Source organism: Macaca nemestrina, chromosome 3 (assembly GCF_043159975.1).
Source record: "Macaca nemestrina isolate mMacNem1 chromosome 3, mMacNem.hap1, whole genome shotgun sequence".
Lineage (NCBI taxonomy): Eukaryota > Metazoa > Chordata > Mammalia > Primates > Cercopithecidae > Macaca > Macaca nemestrina.
In genome coordinates, this window is record NC_092127.1 from 13,330,849 (window position 1) to 13,352,293 (window position 21,445).

At 37.0% G+C, this 21,445-nt stretch overlaps 1 long non-coding RNA gene across 2 annotated transcripts in view; it reads right to left on the minus strand.

Annotated features, from left to right (window-relative positions):
• LOC105466633 (uncharacterized) overlaps positions 1-21,445 on the minus strand; it is a 78,757-nt gene that overhangs the window by 14,787 nt on the left and 42,525 nt on the right. The window lies entirely within an intron of this gene.

The following is a 21,445-nucleotide window of genomic DNA, read 5'->3' on the forward strand; positions in this document are numbered from 1 at the left end:
CTTCGGAAATTAATTCCCTTTTACTTCCTTTTACCCTCTCATCTTGTAGGAAATTCTTACTCTTCCTTCTGGATTTAGTGTACATCTTGCAACCACTGAGTAGTTCATCTAAAATGTCACCTACAATATTAGATGTGCAACCTCGTTGTCCCCACAGAGCTTTCTACATAATTGTGTTAAAGCTCATAGCACATTTAAATTAAAAATGTGTATTTACCTGGCTGTCTCTCTGATTAGACAGAGCTCTTTGAAGGGAGGAATATTGTCTTTCTGCTTCCACTATCATTAATGCGTGTCACAGCATCTAATATAGAGTAGATTCTCAGAAAATGTTTATTAAATTAATTGCTACCATTGTTCATATGCTGAGAAATTTTTCAAATTGCTTGTTCCTCTGAACTTAAGAATCCAAGTTTTTACCAGTTAAATAGGTTTTTTAAATAATTCATCTTGAAATAAACATAGTTTGGTAAAATAGGTTAATTCAGACACATATTTCATATTTTAATCATGTCAGAAACAAGTGTCCTGCAAACTGTCTATTGGCCTTAGGAATGTACATAAACTCAACTTGTCCTTAGCCATGTTATGAAGACATACTAATTGGGTTTTGGATTCCCTTCACATATAAGTAGTAGCTCACTTGACTACTGCTTAGGTCACTCTGTAATATTCACTTAGTTCATTCTAGATAAGAAAACCCCTAGTAGTTCAGCTATGGGATTTAATTAAGAAGATCATCTAAAATAGTTGGATATTTTATTCAATCTTAACTGAATAATCCAAACCTCTGGAGTCTACTATATATATTGGACTCAAAACTTAGAAGGAGAGTTGTTCTCATAATATTTTTCAACACAATTTCTTTCTGCCTTTAGCCAAAAATAATGTAAAAGAGATCTGTTGACAAATTAAGGTCCAAGCTTGGAGATTAAAAAAAAAAAAAAAAGACGGAGGAGAAAAATAGATGTCTGAAATTTTAAAAAGTTCCAATTCGGGCTCACAGTTAAAACAACACAGCAATAAAACCACAACAAAAGTGGCAAACACATTGGATAGTCATGCTTTATTTTAGTATATTATGGTGTGGTTCCCATTCAAATATGAACAGAGCCCATTCAGTTTTCCCTGCCTCTGGCAAATTCACCTCAACTAAAAGGACTCAGAGATGATGGGAAGATAAGAGTTCCAAGGAGGGCAGCCTATCATAAGAAACACAATAACAGGAAATAGGTGGTGGTCACAAGCATTAAAATGTGCCTTAAGTGTGAACTTAGGGAAAAAAAAGTGCAAACAAAGCAATGACTGAAGCCAAGAAGCAGAACAGTGCTTTTGCTATGGAAGAAAGCTTCGTCTGCATCTTAGAATAGGTTGATTTTTCACTGTCAGGCAACTTTAATTGAATCCATGCTCTAGGAGACGCGTCCCTCCTGCCCACACCCCCCCCAAAATGTAAGGTGCCACCTGGGCTTGAATTTGGAACAAGTTTGCACACCTGAAGTAATTTAACATTTCCAGAAGCATTTCAAATATTTAATTTATTAATACAGGAGGTTTTTTTGTTTTTTATTTTCTTCTAGTATTCTTCTGAAGGAAAACACAATGTAATTATCTTAACTACATTTGATGTAATCAAATACTTGTTTGAAGTGGACCAGAATTTCAGGATGCATGTGAGATCCAGCTCCAGCTGCACTATTTAGGTACATAATTCCAGGTAGACGAGAGCATAAATAAAAATACAATACTTAGAACCCCTATGAGAAAAGAAAAAACATGCCAATCTAGAGTCAGCCTCTTAAAAGAGTCATTTCCAGAGGTTATAGTATTTATTAGCCTTCGCATGCTGCAATGTAAAATCCATTTGGAGAAAATCTTTTCCATTTCCATTTATTTTTTTCAACTAAATTGATATCATCTACCATAATCATGTGCCTTATTCATTGGGCTATTTCTGTCCTTTTGGCAGCTCCCTAAATTTAAAGTTTACCCTCAAAGATCAAACTTCTATCACCACAGAAAGTATTCAAGACTCAAAGTCATTTTTTAAATGCAGCTCAAAAATCACCTGAGTAGAACAAAATGCATAATATTCCAAGGCAGAGAAGAAGAGTAAAATAACTCTAGAATGTTGGTAGTGTTAGTGTTTTTATTTTAATTTTTTTCTTAATCCTCCATATTCACATTATAATTGTAATGTGGTGTTTATCCCCTCCATTTCTAAATAATTTATTTTCCAGAGTTCCTGAAAATATTTCAAAATGAAACTGAATACAGTTACAAAATGTGCATCTGCACAACTCACGGGCCCATCTGTGAAATATGGTGCTCATTACTGATAGTGGAACTGGTGGGGAATTTGAAACCCATTTAGAAATGTTAGGAATTATCTCAGGAGGAGCAAGAACCTTATTTGGACTGAAGCTGTCTGCAAAAATATGAAGAGAAAGACTCAAAGGCTAGGCTGCTATTTGTGCATCTTAATGTGCTCCAGTCACAGCACAGTTGGGTGGAGATGGCTCATTCTCTTCTCACTGAGGGAAACAAGAGAAAGTTAATTGAGAACAGTGCAGAATGTTCTAACAGCTGCCTGCCTTTCTTTTCCAGGAGCAGCAGAGAAGGTTAAAAAACCTATTTATGGTTGAAAGATTCCTTCCCATTCACACTGCACTACAGTTATGGACCCCACAGAAGGGTTGACTGCCATCTTCTTATTTTGAATCCTAGGAGAGTGGAAACAAGAATGAAAGACAAAGACCTATTCCATTGAAGACAGTGAGAAATTTCAAAGATACAGTGCTGCATGGAGCTACTTTCCAAATGTTCAGATTCCTTATTTAAGCAACAGTTAACTAACTGGAGTTTGGGAACTGCTTGAGAGTTCAGGCTGCCATCATGCCAAACCGATGGAATGTGGATATGTTTCTGTGGAGACTTTAATCTGGATCACACATAGGAACAGGTTAAGCCAGATTATATTAGCACTCTGTCCAAGTCACGCGAGGATGTGAGGCATCCACTACTTCCTGATCTAACAACAGCTTGAGGATCCCCAGATTGAAAAGTATGTAATTGCAGTCTTGTGATATAGACTGAGGCTTAGGACCACCTGATTAATCAATAGCAATCTTTGGACTTTCCCTTTGCTGGAATTGAAGTACCTCTGGGAAGCCTTCCCCAATGGTCATGGTTGTTAATCCTCACAACGGACAGAGACTGCTCACTTTTCTGAACTTCTGAACCTATTGTGCTCCTGTGGAGATACAACGGTAAGCAAAATCAAGCCAGGACCCTGCACCCAGGGGGTGTGAAAGGGAACGTGAAAGAAATGGTGAAGGCAAGATGTTAAAAAACATCCAGATAATTAATTTCATTGCAATTGCAATAAAAGCTACAAAAAACGAAGTACAGGATACTGGGGAAACAAAGATCATATATTCTCTACCACTCATTCAGCACTTTGCATCCAACTCTTGCTTGCTTTCTATGGGCAATCTATCACTCTGGTTCTAGTATATCTCCCTAATCTTTCTGGGTAGGTCGTAAGCTCAGGTCAGTCAGGGACGTGACCCGAGAGAACACTTATCTAGCAGAAATCATTGTCAATAGCCATTTAAAAATACATGATGGCTATTTTTTGGTTAATTGAATCATATTAAAGAACACACTTACATAGCAAAGGGGAAAGGGAGATTATTGCCAGGCTCACTGTGGCTGATGCTTGTGTTGGGTGGGGTTGTTGAGGAAGAGAAATTCCTAAATTTCTATACCGCGTTCAGCTACTATCTGAAACCTGTGGGAAAGGAAATTGGAAAGACTCAACTTTCAAATCCTTCCCCTTCTATATCGCCAAAGGTTGGGACATATAGTGGATTTTGTCCACTATATTGTGTCCACTATATTGTGGACAAACCATTGTGAGGAAGAAACCATTTGAGTTTTCAGCGATGCAAAGGTAGCTATGGAGCCAAGAATAAGGTAGAAAGTTAAATTTTTCATCAAAATTAAGTGGGGAGAATTAAGTTGGGATCAAGGAATGTTGGAGATGTAGAGGAAGGAGACTCAGTACCCCCACTCTGCATGCTAAACACTGTATGTTTAAGTGATGCTTTGAAGGAAAACAGGATGTGGTTAACATCTAGGGAGTCTCCGTGAAACAAAAATATCCAGGTGGCACAATGATGTTGTACACTCCTTACTTCGGTGGAAGTAGGAACTGAGTCAAGGCTGAATTCACCCCACAGTCATGCACGTGGCCCTCCCCTGTGGCCCTCCCCACTGGCTCCACTGAATCTCCTCACTTAGTCCTGGGCCATCTTTGTACTCTTAACCAAAACTGGCCTCTGTGAGTACCATTCATTCAAGATCCCACTTTCTGAGAGTTTATCTGATAAGCTGATTGTTGCTAAGTTAGCAGTGACTAATACACCTCTCGGATAACTCATTTTCATGTTAATGGAGCATGTCAGATCTTATCTCAGAGGAATGACTATAATGTGATGGAAACTGGAAGTGTAGTATTTGATTATGAAGGCCTTCTTATACATTCTTAAGTCGTATCACATAAGCCAACACCTGTTCCATCTATAAAATGCCAGCTCTGTCTCATTCACCAAAACTCTGCACTGACATTCCCAGGTTCATGCCGAGCATCTTGGCGAGTCCCCAAATGGTACCTTAAATCCCTGAGCCATCCCAGCTGCTAGAAATAGTGCTTCACATCTCTTCTCCCACAGCATAAAAAAAATTCAGTTCAGGAATCACTGTCAGTGAATACTAACACTCCATGCAAATCAGCCAAATTTATTCTTCACTTTGCTGCTTCTTCAAAAAACATGACAACCACCACAAGAATTTTCCATTATTCTGCCTACAAAGCTCTCCAGAAATAGAGTATCTATTAAGTTGGCTCTCAGAATGTAATATTAGAAAGATCAAGTCTTTTTAAAACCACAAAGAGAATAAAGTTGCAGAGTTTGGGATTGTTAGGGCAGAATTCCAGACTCCCCACAAGGTTCAGCCCTGTAGTAATAGTTGTTCTCCTTTTCCAACTTGGCTCAACACTACTAAGACCTTTGCTGCACACATAATGTTTATCGTTTTTCTCTCCCACTGTTATTCATGATTGAAACTGCTCTAGAAGGCAGGTGTGGGAAATGAAATATTATTGAAATATAAGGTGATGATAACCATTAGATTTCAAGCTAAATTTTCTAACCAGGACTTAAATCATTTAAATTTCATATAATTTTAGAGATCTTTTTTTTCTTAAGAGAAAAAGAAAACACCTGGTACATTATTTGGCAGATTCAAACTAAAGGAGCCAGAGGAAATTATCATTGACTGGCCACAAAGATAAGTGGTTATATATTTTAACTGTGGGGTATGACTATTCCTTGTAAATCCTGAATGGCAACTGCTCTCATCTCCCACCATCTTCTGGTAGTCTCTCTCTCTCTCTCTCTTTCTCTCTCTCTCTCTCTCTCTGTCTTTATGCATAGATTAAAAAAATAGAATAGATCTCAGTTCTAGCTTGACTTGCTTGGATATAAAATAGAATATAACTATTCCTTGACATGCCATCATTACTTGTTAGATAAAATTGGAACAAATGGTTAAGAGTTCCCTGCATGATTGTGCAAAATAATGGTCACTCTTAGAACATCAATGCCCTCTTTAGTGAGATAAAAATGAACAGGAACACAGAGTAGGAAAACTGAGACCAAGACAAGCAAAGATCTCATTAAAGTAAGAATGTGATCCATTTGCCTATTTCTTCTCAAAGTGGAGTACCACCTAGAAAGCAAATCAATGTCAGTAAAATAGGATGACCTTGTACACCAAGAACCTGATCATGGCAACTCTAGGTACATCTATGATGGCAGCTACTTAATGTGCATTCTCTCTTTGTGGAATCATAGGTTATTAGAAAGAGAAGGAATATATCAATGGGTTTCAAACTGTGCTCTAGGACAACTGCCAGGTTCAAGGCATAGTCCAAGAAGACAAGGTTCCTGCTACTCAATTCTATCTTCACCACATCATCATCTGCTTTGATCAACTTTATGTTTCATGCACCAGAACCTTGAACAGCGTCCAACACATTGTTGGTCCTCAATAAATATTTCTCAAATGACACAATGAATGAATATTTGTAAAAAACTGAAATTCTTCTTTAGGTCACATATTTGAAAGACCACCACTTTAAAAGAAATGGAAGGAAAGAAGGAAAGAAGGAAGGAAGGAACGAACGAACGAAGGAAGGAAGGAACGAAGGAAGGAAGGAAGAAAGGGAGGGAGGGAGGGAAGAAGGAAGAGAAGGAGGAAGGAAGGGAGGAAGAAAGGGAGGGAGGGTGGGAGGGAGGAAGGGAGGAAGGAAGGAAGGGAGGGAGGAGGGTGGGAGGGAGGAAGGAAGGAATGAAAGAAGGAAGGAAGGAAGGAGAAGAATAAAAAGCTAGAAGCACTCCAAAGAAGTTCAGTATTCAGAGGGGTGAAATATTTTGTCCAAGATGTATAAGATGTTGCGGTCTAAACTTAATTCCTAATTCCTCTCTCCTTATGCTCAGTTGTTTACAGCATACCCAGTTGTTCTTCATCTTCTCTTCACATAGCTATAGCTCAGATACTTACAACCCTCTGTCACCTTCATTTTGCTAAGAAAGCTCCAGATATGCCTATACTGCAATCTTCCAAACCTTGACTCAAGTTGTGTTAAGTTAGTAGGCAAAGAAAGTGTCTAAATACAGTTTTTTATATATGGCTGTTTGAGGATTGTAATCCACAAACTTTTAGTTTACATGAAGCAAGAAGCTCTGAAAAATTAAAATCTTGATTTAACCACATTTCTCTTGTTTCAGCTTCTTTTATCTCTCGATTCTCTAAGTTGTGGAAGCATGGGGCTAAATCCCCAAAAACAGAGCCTATCGGGTTATATTTTCATCCTGACTCAAATAGGAAATTCCAGAAAAATCATGATGGAGATGGTCCCTGAGAGATATATCTGGCCCAGGTGCCATATCCTAGAGATCGAAATGCGTGGATAATACTCAGAAGAAAATTAATGATAAATTATGGGGTTTTACTCAAATACATTCCTTTCAAAATAGTTCATTACTAATATTTGGATTTCAGTTAAAAACTAATTGCAATAAACGCTATATCTTTCATTTCTCTATCTCAATTAAAAAAAAACTACTTCCTAGTCTTGATTGGGCCATCACTCTTACCAAACGATCTTAAAGTGATTACCACTATACTAATGTAAAATTAGTCATTAATTTGCATAAATTGCTAGTACTATAATTAGTAACTCATATTGAACATGCTTTTCCTTGGTTACATCTCAAGTTATCACAATGCCAATGCAATCATTAGCAATTGACTTTAATGATTCTTAGAGAGACTGTGTTAAAAAGAAAAAGTTGTCATGACTCTTAAAATTAGAAATTAAGAATTTTTTAACTGCTAGGAGGTTTAAATGCAGCAATATTTCTTCACAAATGTAATTTTTTTTAAAAAGGGGGCTACTCATGCAAGAAACACTAGCTTTAGGTGGTGCTTCCCAGATTTCTAAATATTCTACAATAAAATGAATTACCCTAGTCTGTAGTTGAAATTATATGAAACTAATATAAAATAGAAATAATGGTAAATATGAATGGGAGCCTAAAAGAAGTAAGGTTTTGGTACTTCAGGACCTGAGAAAACAAGTTACTGTCTGAGTATGCACTTCACCAGTGTTCTCATCAAATTCCTCTTGTTCATAGATTGTGTACCTTGGCTAAAAAACTTTTGAGAAAAGGAAACTCCATTTTACCTCTGGATCCAATTTTCCTGTATAATGCGTTAGTACAAAGTATACCAATGTTGACCTCACTCAGTGCCAAGAAGTTAAAATTATGCTATTAAGGTTACGGCAGAAACATTTGAAATTGCTTAGCAAAGGATTCACTTGTTTCTCTTTTTCTTTTCTCAGCAGGAATGAGTACTGCCTCTTGCAAGCTGTTCTCTGAGTTTTTATTAAATATCAACAGAAGTGCAACAACATGAGACAGAACTTCAAACGTAATCACTGCTGTTAGCTAGAATAACAGGAACAACCCAGGAGCTAGACAATAGTTTCTGTGCCAGGTCCTCAAGTAATCTTGATGCAGAGCAGACTGCATGAAAATCAGGACAATTACCTCACTGAAAGTTAATATACTTTACCTCTTCAACCCCTATCACACACACACACGACACACACACACACGTGCATGTACACACAGTTTGCTTCATTTCCACAGGATTATGTGAACTGAACGAATTAAAAATTCATCTGCAATGAGGAGTGTCTAATATTGATTAAGCATTCCTCAAACAGGCCTCATGCTAAGTGCTACAGATATAATAGTGAATAAGGCAGAGTCCAGCCCTTAGACAACCTAGAGTTCTCTCTGTGTGGATGAAATGAGGTTTGTGGGAGAAGGATGCACACTTCAAAGTGTAGGGGTAATTCTAGCAAGAGAACAAAGTTACCCAGTTCCAGTTCTAAGAAGAAAGGTGGGTGCATGGTAACATGAACATGGATTGGAACACTCCACAGAAATGCAACATCCTAAGAGAGGGTCAAAGGCTAAGAGAAAGCATAGAATTGAAAGTAGCTTAATATGACTACACGTAGAATAACGCATGTGTGAGAGTGTGCTTTGGAAAGGGGAAGAGGATAAAAATACTGACGTGGGAATCAGGGAGCTGCATGAGTGAGGGCCTTGAATGTTATTTAGAGACAGTATCAACTTTGTCTTTGGGACTATGAGGCCATTTGTAAGAAAGAAGGATGGCCATATCCGTGTTTGAAAAGACAATTCTAGAGGCAGTATAAGGAATGATTTGTCTTGCCTATGAGGCCCATTAGGAAACAATTAGGAGAGTGATAATCATTTAGCTAAAGTAAGGTCGAGACAGATAGAAAATTTTAAGAATGAGCCAGTTTAACATAGATTAAAGATGCATATTCTGACAGAATTTCAGATTACCTGGATATAGGGATGATAAAGAAGGAAGGTCAAAGGATAACACCTTAATATATTTCCTGGGCTACCATGCAGATGGGGGTGCGATTCAGTGAGATGATGAACATAGGAAAAAGAGCAAATTTGTGGAGCAGGAAGTGAGAGAAAAGCAGTAGAAAGTGACACATATAAAAGGGCAATTGACATCTTTAGAAAATATGGATAGGATTTAGAGAAATTGCTACTTTGCTGTTGGTAGAGCAGACAGAACACGTTCATAGTTAAATATCCTACTTATTTTAATAGTTATAGCCAATTTCTTTCTTTTTCTTTTCTTTTTTTTTTTTTTTGAGATGGAGTCTCGCTCTGTCGCCCAGGCTGGAGTGCAGTGGTGCAATCCCGGGTCACTGCAAGCTCTGCCTCCTGGGTTCACGCCATTCTCCTGCCTCAGCCTCCCGAGTAGCTGGGACTACAGGCGCCTGCCACCACTCCCGGCTAATTTTTTTGTATTCTTTTAGTAGAAACGGGGTTTCACTGTGTTAGCCTAGATGGTCTCGATCCCCTAACCTTGTGACCCGCCCACCTCGGCCTCCCAAAGTGCTGGGATTATAGGCGTGAGTCACCGCACCCAGCCCTGCCAATTTCTGAAGAACAAAGACTTGTTCATAATAAATATTGTTTTCTCCACCTTCAGTTTGTTCTTATTTCTAATAGTCTCAGCACTAATCACTAACCATGTTGATCTTTTCTATCATTCCATGATTTCTTAAGATTCTCAAAACTCCAGCATAATCCCCTGTTCAGATATGCAGAAAAATATCATATATTTTGACATCTAAAATGTTTTAAAGGATTACATTTATGCAAATAAGAACGGGTGGTCAATAATTTTCTTGTCTTATATCTTAACATCCTATGAAATCTTCTTGCCTCAGTAGTGGGCTACTGACTACAGAGACAGAGGATCTATTACATAAGGGTTTAGGAAGAAATCAAGCCTAGTAAACTTCAGTCGTTACTAGCATCGTGTATAAGCACAGTGCTAGGTCGTCTGGAAAATGAGGCATGAGAAGCAATCTGTAGATAATCAGGGTCTACTATCTTCTTATGGAACAAGATAGATATAGATAAGATACAGATACATATCAAAAGACAACAATGAAAGAAACTTTTTAGTGCCTACAAGTTATATAGTGATATGTGAAACATATTGCATGCAACTAGAGAGGACGTCACTAACTTAGGAGAGTTTGTTCCATTTTCCCACCCATGCTAATAAATTTTAAAATCTATATAAGCAACACATTCAATTTAAATATTATACATATATAGAATGTTTGTTATGTAACAGAGATTCTTCTGGCGAGTATGATAAGGAAGAGAAGAGACATGATTTTGATGTCCATTAAAAATTCAGTGCAGTTGATAGATACTAACAGGTGCCCCAGTTTGAGATGTCATGTAAAAGCAGTCCAGGGGTAAGCTTGCCAGAGCAGACCTCACACTCAAAAGAATCTCCATTGCCCAGGCTTTTTTCTGTGTCTCCTCTTCTATCCCTGAAGCCATTGGTTTTCCACTGGACCTACAGACTTAACATCTGATTTCCAGCCAGGAATAAGGAGAAGGCCAAGTGACAAATGTGACACTTCACCCAGCTAAGTCACCTTCTTTCAAGAGTTTCATGAAGTTTAAGGGAGAACTATCCCAGGCTCCTGCTAACATCTCACTGGCCCTTCCTGTCTGTAACAGCCACGAAGACAAGTTGGCAGGGGAATAACACTTTTAAAATACTAAACGAAAAGAATCACCAGTGCAAATTCTGCAGTTAGCAAAAATATTATGTAGACAATCTTAGATGAAGGAATCCAACAACCATGCTCTAAAGAAATGGGAAAGATCAAAGGGAAATGATACCAAGGGGAAACCTGGGCCTTCAGGAATTATGTCAGTCTTTTGGGGTTGCTATCACAAAATACCATGGACTAGGTGGCTTATAAACAACAGACATTTACTTCTCACACTTCTGGAGGTAGGAAGCCCAAGATCAACGTGCCGTCAGATTCAGTGTCTGCGGAGGACTCGCTTTCTGGCTCATAGAAGGTGTCTTCTCAGTGCACCTTCCTCTGGCAGAAGGGAAAAGGTATTTCTCTGGGCTCTCTGGGGTCTCTTTTATTATGGCACCAACCCCATTCATGAGGGCTCCACCTCCATGAACTAATGACCTTCAGAAGTCCTCAGCTCCTAACGCCATCATATTGGATCTATGGAGGACACAGCATTCAGATCAAAGCAGAAATGAAGAAACCACCACAGAAATGATAAAGATCTGCATAAATATAACAAATGTTCACTTTTTGGTTCTTTAAAATATGTGTGATGATTGAAAACAAAAACTGTAACACTGTCTGATGGAGTTTTCCACGTATATAGTTGTAACACATTTGGCAACTACGACATGAAAGACAGAAGGTAAGGAGCCTACGTGGGGGAAAGACTGCCATACTTGAGTGCTGAAAAATTAATTCTAAGTAGATTGGGAAAGTCACATGTGTAAAACCCCATAGAAACAACTAAAACAGTAAACATCTTAATAGATAAATTAAAATGAAGTCCCTGAAAAATGTTAAGATTAGTTTATATTACATATTGTTTTGTCTTCTGAAATATTTGCTGAAATTCTTTTTGTATTCTCTAGTATCCGTCAAAATTGGGTCTTGAGCTGAATGAAAGTAGGCTAACCTCTACTTAAACAAGTTCAAAGTAAGTTATGCACACAGCAAAGAAGTTAATGGAGTTCAAGGGGTCATTCCTTATAACTAACATTTACAACCTGTGTTATCCAGAACTGGATCCATGTTTCTGCCTGTTTTCATACATGGCAAAGAAAATGATTGATGCATTTGGTTCATTTGTTTTCTCATGACATAGCTCTAAAATTCTACATGATTTGGGGAATCACAGATATTAAGCCTACTACTGATGGAATAATCTTAATTATCTCCAGCGATTGGTTCAATGAAATGCTTCATCTTCTGGGCTGCCTTCTCCATGTCTTTCCTCCTCAAACTGACTCTCATCCTGTCACTCCTAGCTAGAACACGGCAAATCCTCAGTGAGTCTTTCCTAACCCTATCCCAGTATAAGGGCCCTTTGTTGGGAGAATACATTCTTATTGCTAATTGTAATTATTGGGTTTACTTTCCTAGGATCTTCATTTTAATCTGACTCAGTTACTAGAATAAAAGATCCATTAGAACAGGAACCAAGTATGTCTTTTTCTCCCTTTATCCTGAAACATAACACAGAGGTTAGCACTTAGTAACACATGTATTTGTCCAAAAAAAGAAAAATCTCATTGAATTCTAACATCAAAATACAGTTCTGACATTCCTTTACATGGAATTATTATTAATCATATTAATCACTATGCTTTTAACTTTATATAAATTAGAAACTCTTGCTAATAAGGCATTTCCTTCCTTCTCAAACAAGTTAACAAATTTATTTTTCCTAAGATTAAAAAAAATTTATTGAACTCTAAAATATTCAGTGGCATGAACTGTGTTTTGTCTCTTTTCAAAGTTTGAAATGGCATCTGACACATAATAGGTATGCAATAAACATTTATTAAAAAGAGAAAAAACTGCCAAGATGGATTTTAGTTGTACTTCATTTATCAAGGGTATATTATAGGAAAAAAATTTATTTTAGTGACTTATTGATAGTTAAAGAATTAATCATTAAAAATACCATTTAATGATGACCAACTAAGCTTTCACTTACAGTGGATTTTTAATCACCAACACATATTTGGATGGGGAAAAATGTGTTTCCGTGCTCAGACGATGACAAAACAATGTTGATATGCTCACAATCAAATAAAAGGGTACCTCATGAAAAACAGTGTTCTACTTTCTCTTATTTTATTTTGAAAGAGGTAACATTTCTTAGTATTGAGATGCCTGTCTCATTATTTTCAGAATCATTTTAAACTGTTTGGCAATGTTTATCCTCAATTCTTTATTAACCTTTGTCACTAAGCCATTTAAACCCATTTTGGATGCTGAGAGTTAATCTGGTTCTCACAGACTATAACCTACAGTGTCTAATATAGCTTGAAAGTGAGATATCAGATGAAAACATCAATCTTAAGTATCCTCAGGCTTAGTAAATTGGTGCCTTATTGTCTGCACCTTATGTCAAATTAGGCTGAACATATTGAACTTAGCATATGCAGTGAGAAGAGATTCTAGAGAAACAGCAATTTTCTTTACCTAAATCCTTAGAATACCAAAATAACAGTAACAATCATGAAATAATTGTTTATGGCACAATAAATGATAATAAATTCACTTCTATTATGCTTTAAATTAAGGATTTCAAAGAAATTTACAAAGCCTACAATAATAGCTGTTTTAAAACTGAAAGTTGCGTCCGGGTGCAGTGGCTTAACGCCTGTAATATCAGCACTTTGGGAGGCTGAGGAGGGTGGATCGCTTGAGGTCAGGAGTTCGAGACCAACCTGGTCAACATGGTAAAACCTTGTCTCTACTAAAAATACAAAAAAATTAGCCGGGCATGGTGGCACCAGCCTGTAATCCCAGCAACTTGGGAAGCTGAGGCAGGAGAATTGCTTGAACCCGGGATCGTGCCACTGCACTCCAGCCTGGGAGACAGAATGAGACCCTGTCTCAAAAACAAAACAAAACAAAACCTGAAAGTTGCACAGGATCTTCATATTTTAATGAAATCAAGTAGGCAAAGGGCTTTGTAAATTATAAATCAAAGTATATTTTATAGTTATCATTTTTTAACTCCATTGAGTTTTGAAGGTAAATTTAAGTGTACATGTTTATATATCTTTATGTATCTGTGTGTACATCTTTATATATCTGCAGCAGAAATTTAGTTTACGATATATTATAATTTCAATTGTAGAAGCTTATTAATTGAAAGAAGGACATTCTAAATACAGTGAATTACAGCTCATTACATTTTTCCCCCGTGGAAAAAATGTTATGTAAATTAACTAATGTACTGACTGGTTTTATCTAAGAATATATTTTTGTAGGCAACTGTATTAATATTGATGTAGCTTACAGTAGCTTGAATTGAAACAAATTAAATTAATTTACTGGGCTTGAGTGGTGCTAGAATAAATACACACTGGTGAAGTGAACGTATGTCTCACGAGTGAAGGAGACTTTCTCCCCTTAAATAATGATTTGGGCTCAACATCAACAGAGAGGAGCCTCACAAAAGATATGCCACAAAATAGTAGAATATCATTTTACAAATAGCAAACAGAAGCTGGGAAATTAAATGATTTCCTCAAAGCCATGCCTGGGGGAAACAAACTGCCAGAGCTCCTGGCGTCTAGTCATTTATTTTTCCTTAAGGGAATACCCAGATAAGAGGATGCACCATCTGAGAGCCATTAGAGAGAGAAAGGCTGGCACATTTGATCTAATGCTTTCTCCTGGGTCAGTACATGCCAATTTTTACTGAGGATAGAAAGCCTACCGAGATCTTGTCATAGCACAGATTCTAATCCAGTAGGTCTCAGGTAAGACCTTGGATTCTGCATTTTGGAGGAGCTCCCAAATGATGCAGATGTTGCTGCTCTGCAGAATGTATTTTGAGGGTAAAGTGCTAAGTGAAAGGGAGAGGAAGTTCTATTTCCTCTTTCACAGGTTTCCTTCAATTCCCCGGCTCCTTTTCACGACCTCAGAGCAGCAAATCAGTAAAGACAAAACTTCACAATAGCCTGAACACAGAAAAATTTTTGAAAAGGAGGTATAAGATTGACTTCAAAGTGATTCCCAAAGGGAGAATGGATGTTTATTTTAAAGAACAAAGCATACTCATTGAGACTAAAATAAAAGCACAGCCAATCTCTTCAGTTAAGTAGTCTGCCTAGCAAAAAATAACCACCAATTCTATCAGAAGGCAAAACAATACTGTACCTCAGGTTTACACTTAATCTTCTTACATCTCAGTGGAGTCCATTTCAGGAGAATACAGTAAGATGAAGAATCCCGTTCAAGCCTGAACCCCACCCTCTACCTCCTTCTCTAAATGGTTATTGTAACCCTTCCTTATCATCTGAATTTGTATTGGCCAATACTTGCATTCTCTGGAAAGGGAATTCCTCTATTCCATGATCTGTCAAGATTAAAAATTTACTTAGGCATGGAACATGCCAGGATGATACATAGTTATACCAGAACAAATCCTTTGTTGCAACTGTTTCAAAGTAGTGATGAATACCAGGGACATTAATTTACACATTTTCCATTGGGTGACACTTGCTACTTGAAATACAAAAGTGATATTCATTATGTTTCATTATTCTTTAAAGGTGTTTTTGAAATCAATTGTCAAACCCTCTTCAAGCCTGCATGTGCAGGTGTTGGATTCCTGGAATGTAAGCAGCTGTATCATGAAGTTCTAAGGTAAATAATTTAATTGGGGATTAACAAAACATGTGCATATTTCCTCAAACAAGATAAAAATCTGATGTGCTATGAATAGTTATACACAAATACTTTTATTTAGATAATTGCAGTGAAAGAAATGTGTGCAATGTAAAAAGAAATTGCAGATTGAAGCCATACTTAGGAATTTTATGAAAAAGAGTTTTTATTGTTGTTCCATTATCTTATCTAGCCTATATTTTTAAAAGGGGGAAAAATCACATACATTTCTCTGTATATTGGTCATTTCAATTTACGTGAACAGCATTCAAAATTCAGAAGAATACCAGGAAATACTAATAGATTTAGCATTTGGTGGGCAGGAAAGCAGACACGCTCGGTAATCTCTCCTATGTACCTTAATGTCTGAGCAAGCATTAGACGATACTTACTTTTTCAGTCAAGCAATTAGGAATCTATTACATGAGGGCATTTTAGAAATGGGAAATTAAGTGTTGTTTTCCTTGCAAGTGGTAGTAAAAAGCAGATAGTTGACTGCTGTTGATTAAAGAATCCATAATGATTTTTTTTCCCCCTTCTTCCAAAAAGTAGCATTTATCGCAAAGAGATTGCAGGCAGCAAGAGCAAAGAATGCCACTTGCTGGACTAACCTGTAGAATGAATTTGGAAAATTTCCAGACCTTAAAAATCACCTGCAACCCTATAAAAGCAATATTGGTTTCATTAACTTCCATGTAAAACTTGATAATCACAAATTTCAAAAGAACTATTGAAAGTCTATACTTTGCGATATTAGACGGTGTCCAAAAAATTGAAGTAGACTAAGAACTACTCCATCATGTGTTTTAAAATCTTCTGTTCAGGCATAACTATTTACAGAGAAAATGTAAAATGAACATCTTGTCTCAGTTATCAATTGCTGCACAGCAAAGCACCACAAACTTAAGTGGTTTAGAACAATAATCATTTTGTTTGCTCAGAATTATGAGGGTCAGTAATTTCAGCCGGATTATACGGTGGTTTTTCTGCTGTTCTCACCTGGGTTCACTCAAGTAGCTACTGTGATCTAGCTGCTCAACTGGAACTAAAGTGGCTTTCTTGCCCTATCTGTGGTTGATGGTGGGTATTGGCTGGGTTTCTCATGCCACATGGTGTCTCATCCTCGAGAAAACTGTCCTGGGCTTCTTTATAGTGATCTCAGAGTTCAAAGAGGGCAGAGCAGAAGTTCAATCTTCAGCCTGGAAGTGACATAGCAATCCTTCTGCTACATTCTCTTGATCTGAACAAGTCACAAAGCCCACGCAGATTCAAAAGGTGGGAAATTGACTTCACCTCTTGACAAGAGGATGGACAACATCACATTGCAAAAGGGACATGCGTCCGGGGATGAGAGGAGTTACCACATTCATCCTTGAAAACACCCTTCAGTTATATTTTCAAATGCACGAATATGCCACACAAGAAAGCAACAAATGTTCATGTGTATATGGTGTGTTTGTGTGTATATATCTCTTGTAAATAATAATTTCAGATGTATGAATTGTATGGCATGGTGGGAGGGAGATGTATATATGGTAGGGAATTAGCAAAGCAATTTAGGACAACCCTATAAATTGTATTCGTTGCTTCTTTGCTTTGTGTTGGAGAATCCAAGTCAAAATAGAATTCCATTGTACACTCTGTTAGAGCATAAGTTTTAAGTTAGAGCATAAGTACTCTCTTTCTGAGAGTGATATTTTGTAGCAAGGTATTTGTATTCCTAGCAGGCGCACGCGCGTGCGCGCACACACACACACACACACACACACACACACAAAACCTCTGAAAGAACTGATGAGGTAAGATACCAACTGAATGCTTATGGGCTAATGCTTCTTCCCATAATATGCCCTCGGCCTTTGCAATCTCCAGTTGTTATTAATTTTTCTTTTATCTTCTCACATATTAAAAGTAGGTGTAGAGCGATGGCCAAGGAAATCAGCAAATCCTTTTCAAAAAGCAACTGTAAAGCGGGACAAAACTGATCCATTGTATGTATGTTGTTTTCATATAACAATCAGAGAAGGATTTACGCTTGAAAAACTGTTGAACTTCAGGTAAAAACAGTAGAGTTCTGTGACATTCTTTCCTGGGGCTTCTCCCGTCTCAGGGTAAAACTGCCAGGATGGAGCAAACCATGAGGACCAGCCTCTTTCCTGTTAAAGAAACTCACTCGGTGTGGAACACAGCAGCAATGTTAATGCAAGTGACTTTTTGGAGGCTGTGAGTTGAGACAAGGCAAATATTCTTAGCCCGAGGTTGCAGCTGTTAGGGCAGGCATACTCCTGGCTGAGAAGGGAAAGGCCACAAGCTCTTCACGCATTAAATACATCCTTAAATTTTCATCAGAAGACCTAGCCCCAGGCAAGAACTGATCTGCTTTCTGTCTCTGAAAATTTGCCTTTTCTGGACTTTTCATACAAGTGGAATCATACAACATGTAATCTTTTACCTATATCTCCTTTCACTTAGCATAATGGTTTCTAAGTTCTTCCACATGGTACCGTGTATCGGAAGCGTGTTCTTTTCAATCATGAAATGATTTTCTGTTGCGTGGATATATCACATTTTGTTACTCCATTTACCAATTGATATTCATTTGGAATATTTACAGATTTTTCACTATTATTAATAATGTTTCTATCAAAATTCACATGTAAGTCTTTAAATGTACATATGTTTGCATTTTTTTCTGATTAGATGTTAAGGAGTAGAATTCTTGGGGCATACAGTAATTCTGTATACTTCCTTTTGAGCAACAGCCAAACTCTTTTTCAAAGTGGCTGTACATTTCACATTCCCACTAGCAATGTGTGAGGATTCCAATTTCTCCACATTCTTGTCAACACTTGTGTTTATCCATCTTTTATTCCATTCTAGTGTGTGTGTAATGATATCTCATTGTGGTTTTAATTTTCATTTCCCTGAAGCCTAATGATACTGAGCATTTTTTTTCATGTACTTATTGGCCACGTACACCTTTTTTGATGAACTGTCTATTCAAATCTTTTGCCCTCTAATTTTTTCATCTTATGACTTAGTGGTAAGTGTATTTATATATTCCAGATTACAGTCCTTTATTAGATATGTGATTTGCAAATACTTTTTTCTGTTTGACACTTGCCTTTCATTTTCTTATCATTGTCTTTTGAAGGGTTAAACTTTGAACTTTTTATGAAGTCCAATGTATCGCAGCTTTTAAAAAGTGAATTGTGCTTTTCGTATTGTGTCTAAGAATTTTTTGCCCAACCAAAGGTAGGGATTTTCTCCTGTGTTTTCTTCTTGAAATGGTACAGTAATAATTTTTACATTTAGGCCTATGATTTATTTAGAGTTAATATTTTTGTTTAGTATGAGGTAAGGGCTGAAGTTCAAGTTTTTGTTTGTTTGTTTGTTCTATGTGGACACACAATTGTTCCAGTGCTACTTGTTGTGAAGGCTATCTTTTTTTGCATTGAATCATTCTGATCACTTTGTAAAAAAAATCAATTGACTGCAAATATAAGAACTGACTTCTAGGCCGGGCGCGGTGGCTCGAGCCTGTAATCCCAGCACTTTGGGAGGCCGAGACGGGCGGATCATGAGGTCAGGAGATCGAGACCATCCTGGCTAACACGGTGAAACCCCGTCTCTACTAAAAAATACAAAAAACTAGCCGGGCGAGGTGGCGGGCGCCTGTAGTCCCAGCTACTCGGGAGGCTGAGGCAGGAGAATGGTCTAAACCCGGGAGGTGGAGCTTGCAGTGAGCTGAGATCCGGCCACTGCACCCCAGCCTGGGCGACAGAGCAAGACTCTGTCTCAAAAAAAAAAAAAAAAAAAAAAAAAAAAGAATTGACTTCTGGATTCTTATTTATGTCCAGTTGAGTCAACTGATCTATATGCCTATATTTGTGCCAATACCACACTGTCTTGATTACTCTGGCCTTGTAGTAAGTTTCAAATTTAAGTGGTATAACTATTTCACCATTTTTCTTCTTTTAAACAATTGTTTTGGCTATGCTAGCTCCATTGAATTTCCATACTACACATCTATTTCGTGCTAGATATTTTCCCACAGGTCTCTGAGGGTCTGTTTATTTTTCTCCAACCTTCTCTCTCTGTGTTCTTCAGATGAGATCATTTCTATTGGTCTATTTTCAAGTTTCCTGATTCTTTGATCTGTCCTCCTCAGTTTTCACTTGTGTTACTCTAGTGAAATTTCCATATATACATTTTTACATATACATACAAATGCATATAATCACTTACTGCATGTTTTACCCAGCCTACCTTTCACTTTTTATATTTATTCTCATTATCATTATTCCATATATTCATCTTTAGGTAGTAGATTTTTTTCTCACTTTTTTCATAATCTCCGTTGTCCTTGAAATAACAGACTTCTTTTTTATAACACTTTAAACTTTCTTTCTGAGATTCTTTCCAAATAAATATTTATTTTGCTTTTGTTGTTTAGATGTATACAACATGATTGCTTTGATATATTTATGCATAGTGAAATTGTTACTATGGTCAAGTAAATTAACAAATAATCAGCATCTACCACAATTTCTCTATCCCCCATCATCTGTTGACAGACACTGAGGTTGTTTCCATGTCTTGGCTATTGTGAATAATGCAGCAATGAACATGGGAGTGCAGGTACCTCTAAAAGGTGCTGATAATACCAGAAAAGTTCTTGCTGGGTCATACAGTATAGTTCTATTATTCATTTTTTGATCTTCTTCCATACTGTTTTCTGTAATGGCTGTACCAGTTTACATTAAAATGATATAATATACTAACATAACAACAGTTACATAGAACAATGAAATAGAAAAAGTAGCCCGGAAATAAAGCCAAGCACATAGGGCCAATTAATTTTCGACAAGGACACCAAGAAGACACACGGGGAAAAGACAGTCTCCTCAATGAATGATGAGGAAATAGGATTTCCATATGCAAAAGAATGAAATTGGACCCTTATCTCACACCATATACAAAAATCAGCTCAAAGGCCTAAACACAAGGACTAAATCCATAAAATTTATAGAATAATCCATAGGGGACAAACTTCTTGACATTAGTCTTGGCAAGGATTTTTTTGGATATTACACCAAAAGTTCAAGCTACCAAAGTAAACATAAACAATTTGGACTACATCAACCTAAAAAGCTTCTGCACAGCAAAGGAAACAATCAACAAAGTGAAAAGGTGGCCTACAGATTTGGAGAAAATATTTGCAAATCATATTTCTCATCAATAGTTAACATAGAAATGTATAAGAAGTTCATGCAACTCAATAACTACAACAAAAATAACCTGATTGAAAAATGGGCCGAGAACTTGAATCAACATTGCTTCCTCTGCACTTCCTGATGGACACTTCAGATTTCCACACCTGCCAAATAAATCTCATTGATCTCAGGAAATAACCTTAAATGTTTGCCATTAATAAGGTTTATTAAAGTATAATACATCAAACTGATGGGGTCACTAAACATTTTCCAAGGTCTGTAAATGCATTGTTGCTTAATTATTATTTCCACAACTAACAAAAGAACACACAATATGAAATATAATCCTTAATTTTAAAGTAAAAGCAATTTACTATTAATAAGACCACATTTGCTTTGCAATGAGTAAGGAGTTGAGCACTGATAGAAATTTTCAAATGACCTAAATTTGGAACTTAATTTTGTGCACTCCTAGACTCTTGGCACCATGATTCTGTATTGATTCTTGATTGAGGAGCCACTCCCTTTGAGCTATTAAGGTTCATTGCTGTCTGTTGAACAAATGCTAAAAGAGCATTTTCAGATAATTTTACAGTGAGTTTAATAAAGGCATTCTGACGATATCCACATTTTCTTATCACTTTGAAGCAGATTATCTGATTTTGAGATACATGAGTCTAAAAAGCTAATTTATCAAAATTTATATTTTTTCTCCTTCCTCTATTAACAGTATTTAAAATTCTCACATCTCTCTCTCATT